At 38.5% G+C, this 23,194-nt stretch overlaps 1 long non-coding RNA gene across 3 annotated transcripts; it reads left to right on the top strand.

The window, feature by feature from the left end:
- Positions 1-4,252: 4,252 nt before the first annotated feature.
- Positions 4,253-22,518, top strand: LOC111770186 (uncharacterized). 3 transcript variants are annotated; one of them, XR_002803281.2, is made up of 6 exons: positions 4,253-4,465; positions 13,047-13,166; positions 14,024-14,123; positions 15,497-15,732; positions 18,827-18,952; positions 19,071-22,518. It is a non-coding gene; the product is annotated as an uncharacterized lncRNA (long non-coding RNA). The 3 variants fall into 3 exon arrangements; XR_011431564.1 differs by having other exon boundaries at positions 4,357-4,842; XR_011431563.1 differs by lacking the exon at positions 13,047-13,166 and having other exon boundaries at positions 4,334-4,465.
- Positions 22,519-23,194: the final 676 nt, after the last annotated feature.

The following is a 23,194-nucleotide window of genomic DNA, read 5'->3' as shown; positions in this document are numbered from 1 at the left end:
CACTGCTTCTGCCTTTTCATTGGGTTGGAGTTTTCAGGAGGGAGAACCCACCTCTGAGAACACATCTATGCGGGCACTTCCTCTTTCAAGCCTCGCAAAGCCAGGTGCTGTTGCTCTTACAGCCGTTTTGTGAATCAGGAAAACGAAGCTTAAATGGGTTACGTGGCCTTTCTTGCGTCAAACTGCCAGCGAATGGCAGAGCCAAGGCTCAATTTTTTAAAAAAAAAAATGTGTTCTTTCGCTTACTCATTTTATTCAGTCAACAGTTATTGAGCAATTATTATAACACCGTGCCAGGGGTATTGTGGGAGGGAAACAGACCTCAACTAATAAACACACAAAGACATGACTAAAAATTTTAACGCCAATTTCATTGAATTAAAGACAGCCTTGTTTCCTAGACTCCTCCTTGTTTCATGTATCTGTTAGAAATCCATGCAGTAAGTACACAAAATGGATTATAAGACACTTCCGGATCTCAGATGATATATCAAAAGCTGGGTCTTAGGATCTATGAAATGCTGTAGCAAGTGATGAATGGAAACTCGAGGGAGATCTCAGATGGACAGACTCTCTTCCACCTGGCATTCTGTTACTTATGCTGCTCCAGGACACAGCCCCAGAAGTTTTTGGGTGTTTTGCCCAAGGCCCCACATCCAGCAGGTGACAAGCCCACAGAGCATGGCCCACAACCATTGAGTGCGGCCCTGCAGCCTGTTGGGGGTCTTCCTGAGCTGGCCCCCCGCCCAGTGCCCGGCCCAGCACTCTGAGACCCGCCAGCAGTGGCTCCAGGGGTCTGTGAAGTTGCTGTTGACTGTCACCTAAACCAAAGCTGCTCCCCACTTCTCTGCCAGAGCAGGGATGCTGCAGGAGCATGGCTCCAACTTCAGCTGGGGCCAGGAGGCCACGCTGCCTCCGCCCAGGCCTGGGTACCACACCTGCATTACTTATTTAATTTTTATTGAAGTGCAATTCATGTAAAATAATATTAACGATTTTAAACTGTACAATTTAGTAGCACTTAGTATGCTCACAATGTTGTGCAGCTATCACCATTTAGTTCCAAAACATTTTTGTCACTTCCAAAGGACACCCTATACCTGTTAAGCATACTCATTAAATCCTTCCTTCCAGGCCCTGGCAATCACCAATCTCCTTTTGTCTGTATGGATTTACCTATTCTAGACATTTCGTATAACTGTAATCATACAATATATTGTGTTTTGTGTCTGGCTTGTTTTCACTTAGCATAATGTTTCTGAGCTTCATCCATGTTGTAGCATGTGTCAGTGCTTCATTCCTTTTTATGGCTGAATAATACTCCATTGTTTAGCTCTTCATCTGGTGATGAACATTTGGGTTGTTTCCACCTTTTGACTATTGGGAATAGTGCTGTGAACATTTATATACAAGTATTTGTCTGAATATTTATTTTCAATTATTCAGGGTATATACTTAGGAATGGAATTGCTAGGTCATATAATTCCACGTTTAACTTTTTGAGGAACTGCCAAACTTTTCCACAGCAGCTGCACCATTAAACATTCCCACTGTCAATGTACAAGGGTTTCAATATCTCCACGACCTCAATAACACCTGTTATTTCCTAGTGAGTATGAAGTGGTAGCTAATTGTAGGTTTGATTTGCATTTCCTTAATGACTACAGATGTTGAGCGTCTTTTCATGTGTTTATTGATCATTTGTATAGTTTCTTAGGGGAAATGACTTTTCAAGTCATTTACCCATTTTTAAATTGGGTTATTTTTCTTTTTGTTGTTACATTGTAAGAGTTCTTCGCATATTGTGGATACTAGGCCCTTATCACATATATGATTTATAAATATTTTCTCTCATTCTGTGTGCTATCACTTCACTTTCTTGATAGTGTCTTTTGATGCACAAAAGATTTTAATTTTGATGAAGTCTAATTAATCTTGTTTTTCTTTTATTGCTTGTGCTTTGGTGTCATCTCTAAGAATCCATTGCCAAATTCACGTTCATAAAGATTTACTTCTATGTTTTCTTCTATGACTTTTATAGTTTTATATCTTGCACTTAGGTCTTTGATCCACTTGAATTATTTTTTTGCATATTGTATAAGGTAGAGTTCTAACTTTATTCTTTTGCATGTAGATATCCAATCGTCCCAGCACCATTTGTTAAAGAGACTATTCCCTGTCAATTGAATAGTCTGGGATCCTTGTCAAAATCAGTTGACTATAGATGTATTGGTTTATTTCTGGACTCTCAATTCTATCCACTGAGATATGTGTCTATCTTTCTGTCTGGTCCACACCATTTTGATTACTGTAGCTTTGTAGGATGGTTTGAAATTGGGACGTGTGAGTACTACAACTTTGTTCTTATTTTTCAAAATTATTTTGATCTGTTTCAATCTTGTATCTGGGGTCTGTTATAATTCTATATAAATTTTAGGATTAGCTTTTCCATTTCTGCCCCAAAAAAGGCCATTGGATTTTCATGGAGATTGCATTAGATATGTGGATCACTTTGGGTACTATTGCCATCTTGACAATATTAAGTTTTCCAATCCATGAACACAGGATGTCTTTCCATCCATTTAGGTCTTTAATTCCAGCAATGTTTTGTAGTTTTCAGTGTACAAGTATTGCACCTACTTGGTTAAATTGATTCCAAAGCGTTTTATTCTTTTTGATGCCATTGAAAATGGAATTGTTTTCTTAACTTCTTTTTGGGATTGTTCATTGCTAGTGTATAGAAATACAACTGATTTTTGCATGTTGACCTTTCATTGTACAGCTTCACTGAATTTATTAGTCCTAACAGTTTTTGTCAATTCTTTAGGATTTTCTATATGTAAGATCACATCATCTGCAAAGATGGATAGTTTCACTTGTTCCTTTCCAATTTGGATGCCTTGTATTCCTTTTTTCTTGCCTAATTGCTCAGGTTAGAACTTTGAAGACAATGTTGCCTGGACAATTTTGAATAGAAGGAGCAAAAGCAGGCATTCTTTTCTAGTACCTGATCTTAGTGGGAAATCTTTCTGTCTTTCGCCAATCATTATGATTTTAGCTATAGTTTTTTCATAAATGCCCTTAATCAGATTGAGGAAGTTCTCTTTATTCCTAGTTTGTTGAATGTTTTTATCATGAAAGACTGTTGGACTTTGTCAAATTCTTTTTCTACATCAATTGAGATGATCATGTTTTTTTCTTTCATTCTGTTCATAGGGTATATTACATAAGTTGATTTTCCTATGCTGAACCCCTTGCATTACTGGGATAAATCTCACTTGGTCATGGTGTTTAATTCTTTTAACATTCTGCTGGATTCGGTTGCAAGGATTTTGTTGAGGATTTTTTGCATCTATATTCATAGGGGATATTGGTCTGTAATTTTCTTGTGATGTCTTTTTCTGGTTTTGGTATCAGGGTAGTGTTGGCACCATCGAAGGAGTTAGGAACTGTTCACTACCCTTCTATTTCTTAAAAGACTATTGGAAGGACCAGTGTTAATTGTTCTTTAAACCTTGGATTGGATTCACTAGTGAAACCATCTGGTCCTGGCCTTTTCTTTGTCAGGAGGCTTGTGACTACTGATTCAATTTCTTATTATGAGTCTGTTTAGATTTTTTTTTCTTGAGTCAGTTTTGGTAGTTTGTGTGTTTCTAGGCATTTGTCCATTTCATCTAGATTACCTAATTTGTAGTGTACATTGTTCATAGTTTTCTCTTATCCTTTTTATTCCCTTAAGGTGGCTAGTAATGTCCCTATTATACTGTATTTCAGTCACCTTCTTGATTGAGCATTCACTTGCTTGCTACACCTTTGACTGTTTTCCAGAGTCCCCAAAGTCAATTCTGACGCTTATCTTTTTGGTCTCTGTGTGGGGATGGGCCCTTGGAGCTTCCTACTCTGCCATTTTCACTGATGTCACTTCTATTTTTTGTTTTAGAGCAGATTGGCCAAATGCCTCTGATGTGCCAAGTTCCCTCCTCCGTACACCCCCGTGACTGGGACTCAGTGCCTCACGCCCGGCCTTCCCACTTCTGGGCATCGGAGTGAGACCCCCAGCATTTCCCCGAACAGCTCTAGCTCCAGCCGTCTCCCTCCAAATTCTCTCCACCGCCCTCCGCTCTCCGCTCTCCTCCCCACTGTAGGAGCTCGCTCTTCTCCTGTTCTGGACTCTCCTCCTACACACGCGCGCGCGCGCGCGCACTCCCACACCCCTTGCCAGCGGGCTCCGCCGCGCGGGGGGGTGCTCCTCGGGGAGGGTGCAGGCGCCTGCTTGGAGGCCCCGGGTCTGGGCGGCGGCGCGCGTCTGCAGGGCGCCCGCCGGCCTCCACGTGCGCGCGCGCGCCGGGGCTCCCCGAGCACACGCACGCCGGCTTCCCGCCCGCTCGAGGGGAGCGCGGCCTCGGACCTGGGGCTGCGGGGTTGGCGGGGGATTCCCGGGCGATTGCGTCTGCTTTGAAAAAGGGTGAGCGAGAGGGAGGGAGGGAGGCAGAGGCCCGAGGGCGGGGTTCCGGGCGGTCCGGCCGGTTGCCCGAGGCTGCGCAGCAGGCTGCGGGGTCCGTGCCCGGAGGCGGGGGCTTTCCCTCCGTAACGGCCAAAACCCGGAGCCCGCCCCCCGGAGCGGGCAGAGCCGGCGCGCAGCCTTCCTTCGGACGAGGCCCCCGTGCGGCGCCCGGTGAGCCCGCGGACCCGAGGGCGGCCCTGGACTGGACGCTTCACCGGACCGGACGCGGGCTGCGACCCTCCCGGGTCCCCGCGAAGCCCGGGGCGCCGGCGGGCAGGGTTCGCCCCTGCGCCTCCTCGCACACCCACGGGCTCCATTAGGGCAGGAACGTTCACGTGGTGAGCACAGAAGCAGACGTTTCAAAAAAAATAAATCTTTTACTGTTATTCCCGTTTTTTTCTATTTGAATTTTTCTTTGAATTGTCTTACAGCAATTTAGTCGTTTTCTGAGTTCTCAGTTGTCCTTTCCTCAACTAGCTGACATCGTGATTGAGTGCCGTCCCAGTTCTCTCTGCAGACAGTTTGGTGTTAGAGAATGGTTTCTCTTGAGATTGCAGCCGAGAACAAGTCTGAGGACATCTCGCTTTTCTGTCTGTGGGCTCCTATCTGAGATTATTTCAGTTGTCTCCTCTGTTTGTTAATATCTTTAAGGTATTTCTGAACCTAATTGGGAAAAATCATTCCCTAGCCTCTGTCTCCATTCAGATGGATAATGTAGCTGCACCAGATCCTTTTTACACCCGTTTACTAGAAAAAGACATGTGAGATCTGGGGGGAAGTCAAGTTCTAACTCTGTAAGTAATCTTCTCATTCATTAAGTCACTCAAGTAATTATTGAGTGCCTCCTGTATGCCAGGCACTGTGCTAGCAATAGGAGTAAAGGACTTGCCATCTCAAAGGAAAGATGAAAACAAAACAGAAAGTGCTGGTGGTGTTCATAAATCTTCCAATGTCCTGTTCTAACTGCCTCCTGAGAGTCTTCCCCGTGGCAGAAAGAAAATTTTATTAACAGGCTGAACCCTCATCTGTTCCCTAACCAAGCAGAGCCTTCTTGATTTGGTGAAGATTGCCAAAAAGCTTGTTTTCCTAATGAATAAGAGAACAGATCAACATGTTAGCTCTACCTAGAAGAAGCTATTGATAGTATTTTTTCTTTATTGGAGGAGAGGAGAGGGAAATAGTGCTCCAGTCATTGTGACCATTTAAAGAAATGATTTTTGTTGTTGGTGTTAATGACTTAGGTGAGAAAACTGTTGTTACAGATGAAAATTGACGTTGGCAACCCAAGAAGTAAATCTCAGGATCCTTCTACCTGCCAACCTCTAAGTTACCAAGGCTGAGTAATTGCTATTTAATTTTAAAGCTATTTTGACATGTAAAAAGTTTTAAGCTTTCGATAGGCATAGTAAGACATGATAGATTTGACCTTAGAAATCAAGGAGACTATCTTTATAGAAGGGGAACTGAGAAAACTAGTTTACATAAAGCTAAATGATAACCAAAGTGTTTGGCTAAGGACCTTTGAGGTGAGATTGATGAAAGGAGGGAAGAGAAATGGGGAGAGTGTGTTTCTTTTTGCTTGTGTAAATAGTTCTCAGGAAGGGGAAGTAGTCCCCTGGATCCGCCAGCCACAGAACCAAAGGTGGATACTTCTGGAAAGTGCCATCAGAAAGTGACCCAGGGTTGTGAGCGGACAATCAACTTGAAGGCAGAGTTGTCTTTTCTATGAAAGAGCAGAATTAAAAATTTCCATGCCCAGTCTTACGTGAAGTAGAACAATCACATATAAGGTAAAAGAGAAGGGGAGAGATTTCACAGTTTTAACTGGAAGGTACCACTGTTCCAGGAAATGGGGGCTTGATGCAAATGCAAAGCCAGTTACTGGGCAAGGCTATGCATATGCCTATATGCAAGTAAAATTGACTTCTCTTCTCAATTTATTTTCTTTCTTTTCTTTTTGTACAAGAAAATGTTCCCATAGAGTTGGAAAGGGTGCTGATAAACATTGTGGAGGGGAGTTAATTTATATAACATCTATAGAGGAAAATTTGTAATATCTATGAAAAATTTAAAGGGACGTCTTTTTTTTTTTTTTTTTTTTTGGAAGATTGACGCTGAGCTAACATCTGTTGCCAATCTTTCTCTTTTTGTTGTTGTTGTTGCATATCCTGGTTGTACGTCCTTCTAGTTCTTTGTGGGAGGCTGTGTCAGCATGGCTTGATGAGGGATGTGTAGGTGTGCACCCAGGTTCCCAACGGGTGAGCCCTGGCCTGCAGGGGAGTGCATGAACTTAACCACTTGGCCATGGCCGACCCCAAGGGACGTCTTTTTGATTCAGCAATTCCACCTTTAGAAATTATTCTGCAGGTACATTTGCATATGTGCAACACGGCCCATGTATAAGAATAGTCACTGTAGCTTTGTGATAACAAAAGATATGAAACATTTTCAATGGTCATAAACGAGGGATTAATTAAATGATGAGGCTTCCCTAAAATTAATAATATACACCTATTAAACAGAATGTGGCAGATCTAGCAAATATGTAATGATGTCCAAGAGACATTGTTGAGTGAAAAAAGAGAGGTACAGGACAATGTGTGTGAAAGACTTCAAATTAAATTTTAGAAATATTTGTATATGTGCTTGTGTATGCATGGAATATTTCTGGAAAGACCCACAAGAGTTGTTGACTCCTCAGAGGAGGAAAGTGGGTGGCTGGGGGTTGTGTGGAGGGAGATTTGCTTTGTACTGAATACAATTTGCTACCAGTGCAAAAACAAGTGTATGAACTATTAATACAAATGAAATAACTAATAAGCCAATTACTGGCGAAAGGAAGTTTTCCTAGAACTGACCACATTCTGTTTCATAAGAATTCTGCAACTGTCAAAATTGCATTAACAGGAAGGAAAAAAGAGAATACACCAGGGTAAGTGTTTCAGTTAATCTTTTCTCTCAGCCTTAGTTTCCTCATTTGCAAAATGGGAACGAGGGTGACTACTTTGAGGGTTGTTGTCTGGTTCGACATAAAGGGTATAAATTGTTATACATACTAGTACAAACACACACATACACACACACACACACACACACACACCTCTGGCTCAGGCTTCTAGTTTCTCCAAAGCAGTTTCCAGACAAAGAACAAGCTTGGCTTGAAGCAGGAAGAATTTAGGCATAACCAGCTCATCTTCTCAGCAGCACAGGATTTAGCATTAGCAGTAAGTCCCATCCTCTTGGACTTCATTACTGAGCAAACATTACCTGTGGATGTCCTGAGTGCATGGATACAATGATGAGCAAGACAAAACTGTGCTTTCAAAAATATTATGCAGTTTATACATGAATGCACTTGCATTCAGATAATACAGAACAAAAGTGATGTTTCCCTGTGCTTGCTACTCTTCTCCCCAGAGGTAACTGCTGATATCCTCATCAAGTAGGGGGATTCCTTATGACTTATGCTTTTGTTTGGGGCATATTGTTCCCCCCTTAAATAGCATGATACAGTACACACTATTCTATAACTGGCTAAAATGTCAATATGTCTGGGAGAACTTTGCAAGTGAGAGAGATTCCTCCTCATTGTTTTAAATTGCTGCAGGTAGCCTATTGTATGGATAAATGTACCATTTATTGAATCATCCCCCTTTGATGGGCATGTAAGTTGTTTTCTGTTTTTATTAGTATAGCATGCCCTAAAGAACATAGTTATATGTGTTTCATACATTCAAATGTTCCTTTTTTCTCTCTTTTTTTCTCTTAGGCTATTAATCCTTGGTTGTATATGTTACAAATGTTTTCTGCCACCTTGTATTATTATTCTGCCAGCTTGTTTGTATTATTACTTTGTAGCTAGTATTATTCAACTGACAGAATTTTAAAATTCTGGTAGAAATAAATGTAACAATCTTTTAAAAAGATGTCTTACAACCTTGTTGTCTTGTTTAAGGTCTTTTACACCCCCAAGATTATATATGCATTCTCCTATATTTTCTGTTAATACTTGCTTTTGTGTATTTTATTGACCTGGTATTTGTTTTCAGTGTGTGTGAAGTTGTGGTAGGCAGTTTAATGTCCCTCCCCCCAAGATGTCCACATCCTGCTCCCTGAAACCTGTGAATATGTTAGGTGAAAAGGCAAAATGAAATTACGGTTGCAGATAGAATTAAGATTGGTAATCAGCAGACCTTGAGATAGCACATCAGTTTCCTATTGCACCTGTAACAAATCACCACAAATAGTGGCTTAAAACACAAATTTATTCTCTCACAGTTGTGAGAGAAATCAGTTTCACTGGGCTAAAGTCAAAATGTTTGCAGGGCTGGTTCTTTCTGGAGGCTTTGAGGGGAAAGTCCCTTTCCTTGCTTTTTTGGTCTTCTAGTGGCCACTTACATTCCTTGGTTTGGGGGCCCTCCATCTTCAAAGCACACCTCTCTAATCTCTGCTTCTGTCACCATATCTCCTTTACCTCTCTGTCATCAAATCTCCCTCAGTCCCCCTCTTATAAGGACACTTGTGTTTATGTTTAGAGCTCACCTAGATAATCCAGAATAATCTCCCCATTTCAGGATCCTTAATTTAATTACATATGCAAATTTACTTTTTCCGTATAAGGTGACAATCATAGGTTCCAGGAATTCAGGCCTAGATATCTTTGGGTGACATTATTCAGTCTACCATTTATAGCGAGATTATCCTGGATTATGCAGACGGGCCCAGTATAATCATAATTCTTATAAGTGGAAGAGGGAGGCGGAACAAAGAGAACCAGAGAGGTGGCAGTGTGAAAAAGACTCAGCCTGATGTTGCTGGCTTTGAAAATGGAAGGAGGGACAATAAGCCAGGGAAAGTGGGTAGCCTCTAGAGATGGAAAAAGCAAGAAACTAATTATCCCCTAGAACCTCGAACAGGAACACAGCCATGTTAACACATTGATTTTAACCCAGTGAGACACATCTTAGAATTCTTTTTAAAAATTTTGATTTAACTTTAGTAAGAACACTTAACATGAGATTTACCCTTTTAGCAAAGTTTTAAGTGTACAATACAGTATTGTTGACTATAGGTACAATATTGTACAGCAGATCTCTAGAATTTATTCATCTGGCTTAACTGAAACTTTGTGCCTGTTGATTAATAATTCACACTTCACCCTCTCTCCAGCCCCTGCCAACCACCATTATATATTTTGATTCTATTTGACTATTTTAGATACCCCTGTAAGTGAAATCATGCAATGTTTGTCTTTTCATGACTGTGCTATTTCACTTAGCATAATGTCTCCAAGGTTTATCCATGTTGTTGCATATTGCAGAATTTTTTTCTCTTTAAAGGCTGGATGATATTCCATTGTATGTGTATACCATGATTTCTTTATCTTTTCAACTGTTGATGGATGTTTGTGTTGTTTCCACATCTTGGCTGTTGTGAATGGTGCTGCAAAGAACGTGGGAGTGCTAATATTTCTTGGAGATCCTGATTTCAATTCTTTTGGATAAATGCCCAGTAGTGAGATTCTGGATCATAGGGTAGTTCTATTTTTAATTTTTTGAGGAACCTACATACTGTTTACCACAATGGCACACCATTTTGCATTCCCACCTACAATGTACAAGGGTTCCATTTTCTCCACATCTTCACTAACACTTGTTTCTTTCGTTTTTTTTGACAGTAGCCATCCTGACAGGTGTGAGATGATATCTTATTATGGTTTTGATTTGCATTTCCCTAATGATTAGTAATGTTGGAGCATTTTTTCTTTTTTTTAAAGGTATACTTTTTGATGAGGAAGATTGGCCCTGAGCTAATATCTGTTGCCAACCATCTTATTTTTCCTCTTTTATTTTTCTCCCAAAGCCTCAGTACATGCTTGTATATCCTAGTTGTAAGTCATTCTAGTTCTTCTATGTGGGCCTCTGCCACAGCATGGCTTGATGAATGGTGTGTAGGTCTGCGCCCAGGATCCAAACCAGCCTGGGCCACCAAAGCAGAGTGTGCAAACCTAGCCACGGGCTGGCCCCTGGAGCATTTTTTCATATACCTGATAGCCATTTATGTCTTCTTTGGAGAAATGTCTGTTCAAATCCGTAGCTCATTTTTAAATCAGGTTTTGTTTTTTTGCTATTGAATAGTAGGAGTTTCTTCTATATTTTTGCTCCTAACCCATTATCAGATTTACAGTTTGCAAATATTTTCTCCCATTCCATATGTTGCCTTTTCACTCTCTTAATTGTTTCCATTGCTGTACAGAAGCTTTTTAGTTTCATGTAGTTGCACTTGACTTGTTTTGCTTTTGTTGCCTGGGCTATTGGTGTCATATGCCAAAAAATCATTGCCATGACCAATATCATGATGCTTTTTCCCTATGTTTTTTTTTTAAAGAGTTTTACACTTTCAGATCTTTTCTTTAAGTCTTAATCCATTTGAGTTGACTTCTGTGTACGGTGCAAGGTAAGGGTCCAATTTCATTCTTTTGCATATGGGTATCCAGTTTTCCCAGCACCATTTGTTGAAGAGACTGTCCTTTCCCCATTGTATATTCTTGGTACGTTTGACAAAGATCAGTTGACTAAATATGCATGGGTTTATTTCTGGGCTCTCTATTCTGTTCCATTTGTTTTTATGCCAGTACAGTACTGTTTTGATTACTGTAGCTTTGTAATATATTTTGAAATCAGGAAGTGTGATGCCTCTAGCTTTGTTTTTCTGTCTCAAGATTGCTTTGGCTATTTGGGTTCCTTGTTGGTTCCATGTAAGTTTTAGGATTCTTTTTTCTATTTATGTGAAAAACGTCATTGGAATTTTGTTAGGGTGTGTTGAATCTGTAGATCACTTTGAGTAGTATGGATATTTTAACAATATTAATTCTTCAATCCATGAACATGGGATATCTTTCTATTTATTTATGTCTTCTTCAGTTTCTTTCATCAACGTCTTATAGTTTTCAATGTACAGGTCTTTCACTTCCTTGGTTAATTTTATTCCTAAGTATCTTATTGTTTTTTATGCTATTGTAAATGAGATTGTTTCCTTAATTTTTCTTTCAGATAGTTCATTGTTAGTATATAGAAATGCAACTGATTTTTGTATATTGATTTTGTATTCTGCAACTTTACTGAATTTATTAGTTCCAACAGATTTTTGGTGGAGTCTTTAGGCTCTTCTATAAATAAGATCTTGTCATTTGGAAACATGGACAATTTTACTTCTTCCTTTCCAATTTGGATGGCTTTTATTTCTTTTTCTTGTCTAATTGCTCTAACTATGACTTCTAGTACTATGGTGAATAGAAGTGGCAAAGGCAGGCATCCTTGTCTTGTTCCTGATATTAGACAAAAGCTTTCAGTTTTTCACCATTTAGTGTGATGTTAGCAGTGCACTTTTCCTATATGGCCTTTATGTTGAAGTACTTTCCTTCTATTCCTAGTTTATTAAGAGGTTTTTTTTTTAATCACTAAATGATATTGAATTTTGTCAAATGCTTTTTCTGCTTCTGTTGAGATGATCATGTGATTTTTTTGTCCTATATTCTGTTAATGTGGTGCCTCACAGTTATTGATTTGATCTCAGACTTCTAGCCTTCAGAACTGTGAGACAATAAATTTCTGTTGTTTAAGCCACCCAGTTTGTGATACTTTTTTATGGCAGCCCTAGTAAACTGATATACCAACCCTCTGGTAAAAACCCTATTTCACTTTAAGGCTCAGACCATTCAACCCAATTCATCCTTCAGATCTCAGTTTAATGATTATTTCCTCCAGGATACTTCTGTGATCAAAGTCTTTAATATAAGCTCTCTCAGAATAATTTTCCTTCTTTTTGGAGCATATATGCCTGTATGGCCATATCCCCGGAGTAGATGCTCAGTAAATATTTGTTGAATGAATTAGAGCATTCTGTTGTTCTAGAAGTTAATTCTTTTTTGAAATACAAATGACCTTTGGCAAATGTAATCCACCAAGCCTTATCAGTCATCCAATATTTAATATGTACGTGAAGCTTAGGCCTAAGAGGGCTCTGAGTTTTGTGTTATCAGATAATTGCTTCCTAAATGACACTTGACTTCTTTTTGAGTCCTATTTCTTGCTTTTGTCTACTTTGACCAACATTTTATTGACTGTGTGAGGGAGACTTATTTATTTGAATTTTTCATTGACAGTCCTGTGGTCTCCAGAATCTTCTTCATAGTCTTTTAGCAGCAGTTGCCTCAGATACTTTTGGGGTAGTTTCTTGGCAGTGTTTGCCACGTTTTAATTAGTAGCCATTACATGACATCTTGGCCATATTCCTATGTTTGACTATGTTTATTTTCTAATGAAAATTTTAGAACATTAAGAGGTTGATGGCTTCCCATTATTTTTAGCCCAGGTAGAGGTAACTTGCTCTTTCTCAAATGGTAGCCACAGATAGCTAGTGCTATCTTGAAGTTAGCCAAGGATGCACCATTATGCTGCTTGGGGCAGACAGCGCTTTGTGGATAAATGCGGAAACATGGGAGTGACAACCTATGAGGTACTTCTTGGATTTTTTTTTATAGGTGTATCTTCCCAGTTGGAGTTGGAATGGCAGATATTGTGCAGGGATTTCAGACATGATGGTGGATTAAGATACTAGACAAAGCCAGAGAAGAAAATATCAGAATTCAGCTGCAAAACTGGTACATTCTAGCATTTGATTTAAAATTTTAGTACCTGTTATATTTGCAGGGTTTAACAATCAAATATTACTATATGATATTGTGGTATAATAGGAAATATATCTGGTCTTTGTCCCCTCATCCCCCTTCCTGACACAAAGCTGCCAAAACCTTTGGAATCTTCTCAGTGATGAGTTTCTTTTGCATACTAATGAGATGACTTATGGCTGGGGCTCCTAGATAGCTTCATTTTGGGGGCTAGTCACTGGAAAGATCAAGCCATGATAAGAAGGTTGGAATTTTCAGTCCCTCTCCCCAGCTCGGGGGAGGAGAGGAGGGCTGCAAATTGAATTCAATCACAAATGGCCAGTGATTTAATCAATTATATCTATGCAGGGAAACCTCCATACAAATCCCAAACAATGGGGTGCAAAGAGGTTCCAAGTTGGTGAACATATTGAGGTTCTGGGAGGTGGTGTGCCTGGAGAGGGTATGGAATCTTTATATGACTCCCCCACACATACTCACCCACTCTATGCCTAATACCTTACTGTATGCATCTCTTCCATTTGACTGTTTCTGAGGTGTATCCTTTATGATAAACCAGAAAACATATTTGTCATTTGTATAGCCAAATAACAAATTGATACACAAAATGTGGTATCATTCAGCCCTAAAAAGTAACAAAGTACTGATACATGCTGTGGATGAACCTTGAAAATATCATGCCAAGCAGAAGAAGCCAAATGCAAAAGGCCACACATTACATGATTCTTTTTTTTTTTAAAGTAGGTGATTTCCTTTTTTTTTGGCAGGGAAAGATTTGCCCTGAGCTAACATCTGTTACCAATCTTCCTCTTTTTTCTTCCTCCCCAAAGTCCCGATGCATGGCTGTATATCCTAGGTCTTCCGTGTGAGCTGCTGACAGATGGGTTGTGTGGTTCCACGACCGGGAAACGACACCAAGCTGCCGAAGTGGTGAGAGTACCGAACTTTAACCACTAGGGCATCAGGGCTGGCTCTGTATGATTCTTTTTAAATGAAATGTCAAGAATAGGCAATTCCATAAAGACAGGAAGTAAATTAGTGGTATCCAGGGACAGAGAGAAATGAGGAGCCAATGCTAAGATATGAGGATTCTTTTTGGAGTGATGAAAATACTCTGGAGTTAGATTGTGATGATGGTAGCACAACTCTGTGAATATACTGTCAACCTTTGAGTTGTACACTTTATAAGTGAATTTTATGGGATGTGAATTGTATCACAATAAAGCTTTTATTAAAAACAAACAAAGACACCACCATCCCTCAAAAAAATCCAAAAATCTTTCAGTGACTTTCATGGCTGTACATGTCTCTTTTCCCTCATCTACTACTATTGTCCCAATGGATCATTTTGCTTCAGCCACACTAGTCTCCTTGCCATTCTTCACACATGCCAGGCACTGTCCCAACTTAGGGTCTTAGAACTGTTCTCTCTACTTGGAATCCTCTTCCCCAAAGACTAATTCTCTCACCATCACGTATCATTTTCTTACGCTGACCATCCTGTTTAATATTGCTTGCAAGCTGTACAACCCTCTGTTGATTCCCCTCACCTACACTAGTTTTTCTTTCTCTCCTAGTACCTCTACTTTCAAATATACTACATAATTCATTTATGTCTTATTTATTTTAGCTGTTTATTTTCTGCTTCCTTCATGCTAAAATGTAAACTTTTTAAAGGCAGCCATCTTTGTCTGTTTTGATAATTAATGTACCTTAAATACTTGTAACAATGCCTGGCACATGGTAGACATTTCATGCATACCTTTCAATAAATAAATGATGGGTTTCCTTTCAAATATATGAAGATTATATATGTTCTTTCAGTTAGTCTCTTTATGAAGAGAATATAAGGTAATTGCTACGTAGCAAATGAATGAATGAAAGAAACAAATATCATTTTTGAATACTTAAAAGTCACCCATGATGTCCCTTTTCTGAGCCAGGCAGGAAGGTTTAGAGCACTCTGGTACAATGTAATGCTGCAGAAGACATCACTCTCATGCACAGGGTAAACAGCATTGAAAGCTTGGGATCTAGAGACAGACCATATGGATTTGACTGTGAAGCCACTGTTAACTGTGTGTGACTTGGACAAGTTACCTAACATCACTGAGCCTCAGTTTCCTCATCTATGAAATGGGGAATTTAATAGTATTTGCTTCACATATGTGTTGTGAGAATCAAAATATTTAATGCCTATTAAATGACAATTATACTGTCTGGCACATGGAAAGTGATGAATGAATGTTAGCTGTTTTTATGCTTATCACATGGTTTTTGTTTTTTCCTTTTTCTCCCCAAAGCCCCGCGGTACATAGTTGTGCATTTTAGGTTGTGGCTCCCTCCAGCTGTGGCATGCAGGATGCCACCCCAGCATGGCCTGATGAGCAGTGCCATCTCCGCACCCGGGACCCAAACTGGCGAAACCTTGGACCACTTAAGAAAAGCACATGAACCCAGCCACTTGGCCACGGGGCCAGCCCGCCACATAGTATTTTTATGCTTATCATGGATCCTTCTCCCCGCTCCAAGGGTGAAGGTAGGACGATCAGTTATTTACAAACGTAGAAGCCATTTTTATTGTTGATGTTGAGGAATAATGGAAATGTCCAATATTGAGAGAGAGTGCGAGGGAATGAATATAATCCACAATAGAATTAAATTCATGTCATACTGGAGTACTCTTTTATGGTTTTGCTATTCAGTACAGAACTAGGGAATTCTCAGGCTTTGCATTAAAGGGCAATATGAAGGATTCTTTTGGTGAAGGAAATGTTCTGTACTTTGTTTTAATGTTAATATCCTGGCTGTGATATCATAGTATAGTTCTGCAAGATGTTATCATTTGGGGAAATTGGATAGAGGGTACCCAGGATCTGTCTGTATTATTTCCTAGAATTGCATTGTGAATCTGTAAGTCTCTCAAAATAAAAATGTTTAATTAAAAAATAATAAAACAAAATACACTTGAAATATTCTAAAAAGCTGATCAGTGTTTTCTTTGGGTGATGAGATTAAAAGAAATTTAATTTTTTTTCTTGCAACTTGTATATGTCTTTAAAGTTTTCTGCAACACACAGGAATTACTTTTGTAGTAAAAAAGTAAAAGTATCATTTATGAGAAAGAATAGCCCTGAAATCTAACTAAACCATTTGAAATACACTGATAGCTTTGTTTTATTATATACAAACTATTAAGCATTAAGAATATTACATGACATCCTTTACAGGTCAGTGCATTAGAACCTAATGCAAATTAAACACTGCTGACTATCATTGTGTCTCTGTTGTCTTAATAGCCAAACTCTTGATTAGTTGACCCCAACATGTGGCATTGTGCTTGGTTATCACATACTGTTTCTTCAATAAGCATTTCCAACTCCCCACTTGACCCTCACCCAACCACATTCCTTCATAGAATGACATAGCCTTAATCAGTGGAAAATACCTGTAATTTAACATTAGTTTCAATTGCTGGATTCAGCTTCCAGTTGCCAGGCTATCCTGCTGATTTCCTGGCTTACTGCCAAGCATTCCTTGACAGGAAAAGAGATGATTCAACTTCTTTTCTTCTTCTCAAAAAGAATTCATTTTTGAAATCAAAGGGCATAGTTCACTGCATATTCTGGTAACTGTTTCCACTGATTTATGACTTCTGTTGCTGATGATGACATATCTGCTGTTATACTGATGAGTATTCTTTTGGAGGTAATCTCTTATCTTTAGCTGCTTCTGAGAATTTTACTCTATCTGGAATTCTGCAGTTTCACTACCATGTGTCTAGGTATGAATTTAATTTCTCCAGCTTGGAATTTATTTTGTTTTCTGAAGCTAAGTATTTGAGTTTCTCTATAATTTTGGTAAACATTTCAGCTTTTATCTTTCCCTCAAACATTGCCTATCAATCCTCCATTCTTTCATTCTCTCTGTTCTTTCCTTCCGGTGCTTCTATTAGATTTTATGTTAGTCCTCCTATACTCCATGTCTCTCAACATCTCTTGCATATTCTCTCTTTCTCTCCTTCTCATTCTGGGTAATTTCTTCAGCTCTATTATCCAGTTTACCAACTCTCTCTTCAGTTGTGTTTACATGATATTTAACTGTTCCAATGATTTTTATTTACTTTATTTTTTATTTTTTTTATTTTTTCCTTTTTCTCTCCAAAGCCCCCTGGTACATAGTTGTATATTCTTCATTGTGGGTCCTTCTAGTTGTGGCATGTGGGACGCCACCCCAGTGTGGTTTGATGAGCAGTGCCATGTCCGCGCCCAGGATTCGAACCAACGAAACACTGGGCCGCCTGCAGCAGAGCGCTTGAACTTAACCACTTGGCCATGGGGCCAGCCCCATGATTTTTATTTTTAATCGCTGTATTTTTCATTTCTGTAATTTTTTGTTTTCTAAAGTACATTTAAAAACACCTTTATATTTTTACTTTTTATCATGTTTTCATTTCCTTCTTTGAAATCTTATACTTATTTGACAATTTGAGTTGATATCTCTATTATCTCAGGTTCTTAGGTATTTAATCTGGCTATCTCTTCATCTGGTGACATTTTCTGCCTTCTGAGTTTTGTATTTTGGAAAATGACTTCATCTTAAGTGGGAATTTATCCATAAAAATCTTGTGTAGTCTGAGTTTTAGGTGCATCCCTCTAGAACATTTTGCTTCTGTTTGTTTCTATCAGGCCTCACAAGAATATTTCCAGCCTATAATTAGTTAATTTCTTGGCTTGCAGGTACCCAGACCATGCAACTAAAATAAATACCAATCCAATTTGAAGGCAGACTTTCTTACAAGATGTTTCTCCCCATCCAAAGCCATTTATGGCAGCAAGTGACACCATCTTGTGCATTATCTCCCTTTGCAATATTTTCTAGGACCTCCTAGCTATCATTTTATAGCTCTTCAAGAGATCTGATTCTGTGTGGAGATTTCAATTCTGATTTCTTGCTTTCTTAGTCTTAAGGTCTTGTCTCCATCAGTGAATGGCTATTTGAACCCAAATCTTGATTACTGACATCAGAAGCTCCCCTCCCCATCCTCTTACTGCTTTGTTTTTCAGTTCCCTCTTGTTTTGGGGCCCTTGGAAATTCTTTCACTCTGTTGAAACCTCACCTATGCACTGAACAAAATGTTCATTACATTTTTCCAGCATTTCTAACTTTCTCTGGTGAAAGATTTTCACATTTTCTAATCTTCCATATTCTTGGAAAAGGCAGTGATTTTGTGTGTGTGTGTGTGGTAATTAGGAATATTAACAGAAAGTCGAGGGAAAAAACATCACCAACCTGAACAATAGCTTTTTTAGAAGGTATGTTGGCTTTAATTTATTGCCTTCTAGTCACTAAGGAATAAAAAGTAGATCAAAATCTCATATTATTATTTCTAAGGAGTTTTACATTTTCCACCATAAAATGACAATATCTGAACAATGCTGACCCTTCAGATGTTCTAATTGGGTTGAGACAATTATATGCTGAAAATCTGATATTAAAAATAAATCCTTATTAATTAACAGCAACAACGACCAAAATAATCTCTTTCACCATCAGATAACTTTCTTTCTGCTCGAATTATTTTTTCTGCTTCCTCGTGGCTGTGATGTCTAATGTATATTTTTTCTTTTCAGTGAGTCAGGATGGTTTGTTCATGCTGTTCAACAATTACCAAAGCCTGTCTGCATTGCTGGTAAAAGTGACTCACATGCGGTGGCTGGTTCATGGAACAAGAGCACAGAAAAGTGGTTTTGATGAAGGTATGGAGAGAAGCCCAAAGCACCCCTGGAACAGATGGCAGCTCTGTGAGCAGCTGAGAAGGGCTTTCTTCTTCTCCTAGTGACTCTGCTTCATATTTTCCATCTCTTCTCTTTCCAGGAGCATTTCCTTCTAATTCCACACATTATGTTATCAGTAGAGGACGTTTTAGATACTGGTTAAGAGTTGGACCTGGTGATTTTTGTGGTTTTTTTTGGCCATCTTAGTTTATGTGTTTCAGGCTAATTTGACCATACAAGCCAAGGATCATCATTCTGCAGCAAGCCTCAGCATGCCTCTCCCATGCTCACTGGCAGCCATACTCTACATATACTGCCCTTGTATCCACCTTCTGAGATAGCCTGCAGTTGAAGTCGCCTAACCAAGCAGGATCCACTCAGTGCCACAGAAGGAGTTAGGCAATTATGGAATCCTCCTTCCTCATTTGCACTCACGGTACTTGGGGAGAAGACAACAGAGTCTGTTTTTTGGTTTTTTTTTTAAAGATTTTATTTTTTCCTTTTTCTCCCCAAAGTCCCCCGGTACATAGTTGTATATTCTTTGTTGTTGGTCCTTCTAGTTGTGGCATGTGGGACGCTGCCTCAGCGTGGTTTGACGAGCAGTGTCATGTCCGCGCCCAGGATACAAACCAACGAAACAATGGGCCGCCTGCAGCGGAGCGCGCGAACTTAACCGCTCGGCCACGGGGCCAGCCCCACAACAGAGTCTGTTTTGAGATGGTTGTGTATGTAGTTGAATTAATCTTCTCCCCAGTAGTTTTTTAATAATTATTGCAAATTTCAATTCTTCATATGCACCTCTGTCACTTTTGAAATTTATATTTTGGATGAGAATTTCTATATCTATTCATATAGTTGCTAATTTCATTTTAAAGTAAACAGGTATTGTGTATTGATATTTCTGTTCTTAACTTAATCATTTGCTTTTTTAACTGATAAATTCAGTTTTATTAAGACCCCTTAGAGATAATAAAAAGGATTTGCTCTTCTATCCACTCCTCTGGACATTCTGGGTTCTATTCTTGGATCAAGTTAAGTTGATCCAAGAAAGCTACATATGTGGATGTAAGAGCCTCTACTAAAAACAGTAGATAAATGCAGGGCTATAAATACATCATTGAATTGAGAATTGTTAGGTCCGTAAGTCAATATGGCCACAAGTTACAATTTGTGATCTTAGTTTAAGCCCCTCCCAGGACGGACTTCATTGATTATACAACAAACTCTGAAGTGGGAGATGTATGGTTATTGTCAGGACGTTTGTCATCCTGTTTTGGCTGCCCAGCTGCAGAACCATCTTTTATGTATGTTTGCAGAATTCCTAATCTTAAAACTATTTGGTTTGTATGGTAGGGGTACACTACAGGAGCTAAAATGCCAGATAGTTACTTTCCCTTCCTCTTTTGCGGCTAAGACACAGACCCTGTGACCTAGGCTCTACCAGTCAGAAGCTGCCAGACAGGATTTGACTTTCCAGCTACACTTGCTCTGCACGTAGAAGTGGCAGTATCTGCAGCACTGGAGGGAGCAGTTTTATCTCTACGCCAATTTAGAACATGCTTCCATGCCTTTTCCCTGGTGGTTTAGCCTTGAGCCTGTATCTCTCTCCCTTACAGTGAATTCTGTGAGCTGGCCCAATATCTGTTTAGTGCCTTACTCTTTTGCTTAATTTAGCTGGAGATGGCATCTGTTTCTTGCATGTAAGAATTCAGACAGTTATTTCTTATACACTTAGGGATTTATTATGGACTTAGCGTGTTCTCTCATTTCTAGAAATAAGCACCATAATACTTGTCATACTTTCCTTTTTATTATTCCTGGCAGCTAGAAATCTCAGAATCTAATTTGGAACTTGATCATAGTACAGAGAGTAACTCTTACCACTAGTACAATTAGCTTATTTACTTTTGCTTTTTCCCCTCATTTTTAAATTAATTTTATTTGTATTGTGATGTCATTGGTTGTAAGTAGCCAATCAGAAAACTCCACAGGTCTTTTCAAGCCCACATGGGTTCCCTAAATTCTCATTCCTTCCTTGTGGCAGGCCTCTGGGTCTTGATCCTTTGTCCTTGTCCTCGTGGCTGTGAATACCTGTTTTTTTTTTCATCCACACACCTGGCAAAGGGGTGACATAGCATCCTCAGCCGCTCACTCTCTTCTCTTTGATTCCTAATAAAAGCTCATTGAAGGATTTTATAATGAATAACAATAGGAAAAATTATAGCAAATTATAAACAGTCAAGATTCTAAAATCTGCCAATTTTGTGTGCTTGATGTATGAGTCTGAAATAGTCAATCAAAGAGCTCTTAGGCCTCTGTCTCCTTTTTAATTTTCATGTTTCACTAAACTCCGTTCTACTATATTGAACTTAAAATTGTTTTTGTTATGAAATAGTACAAAATTTTGTCAAAAGCTCAACTCTGTCCAAAAACATTTTTAATGGAATTGCACTGGATAGTTTACCTTGAGGAAAACTGATGATTTTCTAACAGTGAGTCTTTCCATCCATGAAGACCTCTCCATTTATTTAGGTTTTCTTTAGTGTCTTTCAATAAACTTTTATATTTTCTCCATAAATCTATTATACACTTTTTCTTAGCTTTTTTCCTAGAGACCTTATTTTTGTTGCTATTATAAACATGATCTTTTTAAAGTATATTTTAAAATGTTTCTTGATTGCATATAGGGATACAATAGATTTTTCTTATTGAGGTAACAGTAGTTTATAACATTATATCAATTTCAGGTGTACATCATTATATTTTGACTTCTGTATACATTGCATCGTGTTCACCACCAAAAGTCTAGTTTCCATCCATCACCATACAAATGTCCTCCTCTACCCCTTTTGCCCTCCTCCCACCCTCTTCTCCTCTGGTAATCACCAGTCTGCTATATTAGATTTTTTAATATTAATCTTATATCCAGTAAACTTGCTAAATTCACACAATAGTTCTAGTAATTTGTCTTTAAATCTTGAACTTTCTATTTTTACATTACTTCTGTTAATAATAGTTTTGAGTCTTCTTTTTAATCCTTACACCACTGATTGATTGATTCTACTTGCAATTTTTTGTTTTTCTTCTTTTCAAGCATAAGCATTTAAAGGCTATAAATTTCCCTCTAAGTACAAGATTTAGCTGCATCTCACAGTTTGGTAGGTAATCAAGTTTTCCTGTTATACTTTATTCTTTTACATATGAATTATTTAGAAGTGTATTTTTAAACTTATAAATGATAAGATTTGCTTTTTATTTTTTATTTTTATTAAACTCCATTTTTTTATTGTGGTCAGAAGGTAAAGTCTTTGATACAGTTACTTTAAAATTTGTTGAGACATGATTTGTGCACTAAAATGTCATCATTTCCTGTAAATGTAACATGTGCTTTTGAAAAAAAATGTGTAATTTCTAATTGTCACATTTGGAAATGTTTATTTAATCAAGTTTGATAATTATGTTGTTTAAATCTTCTATGTATAAATTAGTTTTTTGTCTATTTGATGCATCAATTACTGAGAGAGAAAAATAAAAATCTTTCAACCTGATTATGGTTTTATAAATTTCTCCATATAAGTCTGTGTTGACTCTGTAGATCAACTTGGGGAGTATTGCCATCCCGATAATATTAAGTCCATAAGCATGGGATGCTTTTCTAGTCATTTAGATCTTTAATTCCTTTCAACAATGTTTTGTAGTTTTGATAGTATACATTTTTTTAAATTGTGGTAAAAATACACTACATAAAATTTACCATGTTAACCATTTTTAAATGTACAAGTTTGGTAGTGTTGAGCATATTTACATTATTGTGCCACAGATCTCTAGAGCTTTTTCATTTTTCAAAGCTAAAATTCTATACCCATTAAACAACAACTCTCCATTTCCCCTTCCCCCTAATACCTGGCAACCACCATTTCTGTTTCTGTTTCTGTAAATTTGACTACTTTAAATACCTCGTATAAGTGGAACCATAGAGTATTTGTATTTTTGTGACTGGCTTATTTCAGTTAGCATAATCACTTCAAGTTTCTTCTGTGTTGTAGCACATGACAGAGTCCCTTCCTTTTTAAGGCTGAATAATATTCTGTTGTATGTATAGACCATATTTTGTTTATCCATTTGTCTCTTGATGGCCATATAGGGTACATTCGCCTCTTGGCTCTTGTGAATAAAGCTGCTATGAACATGGGTGTGTGAATAGCTCTTCAAGATCCTGCTTTC

The sequence above is a fragment of the Equus caballus genome, chromosome 23 (genome assembly GCF_041296265.1).
Source record: "Equus caballus isolate H_3958 breed thoroughbred chromosome 23, TB-T2T, whole genome shotgun sequence".
Classification (NCBI taxonomy): Eukaryota; Metazoa; Chordata; class Mammalia; order Perissodactyla; family Equidae; genus Equus; species Equus caballus.
Note: the sequence above shows the minus strand (reverse complement) of the source record. Positions and strands in the feature narration are given on the sequence as shown.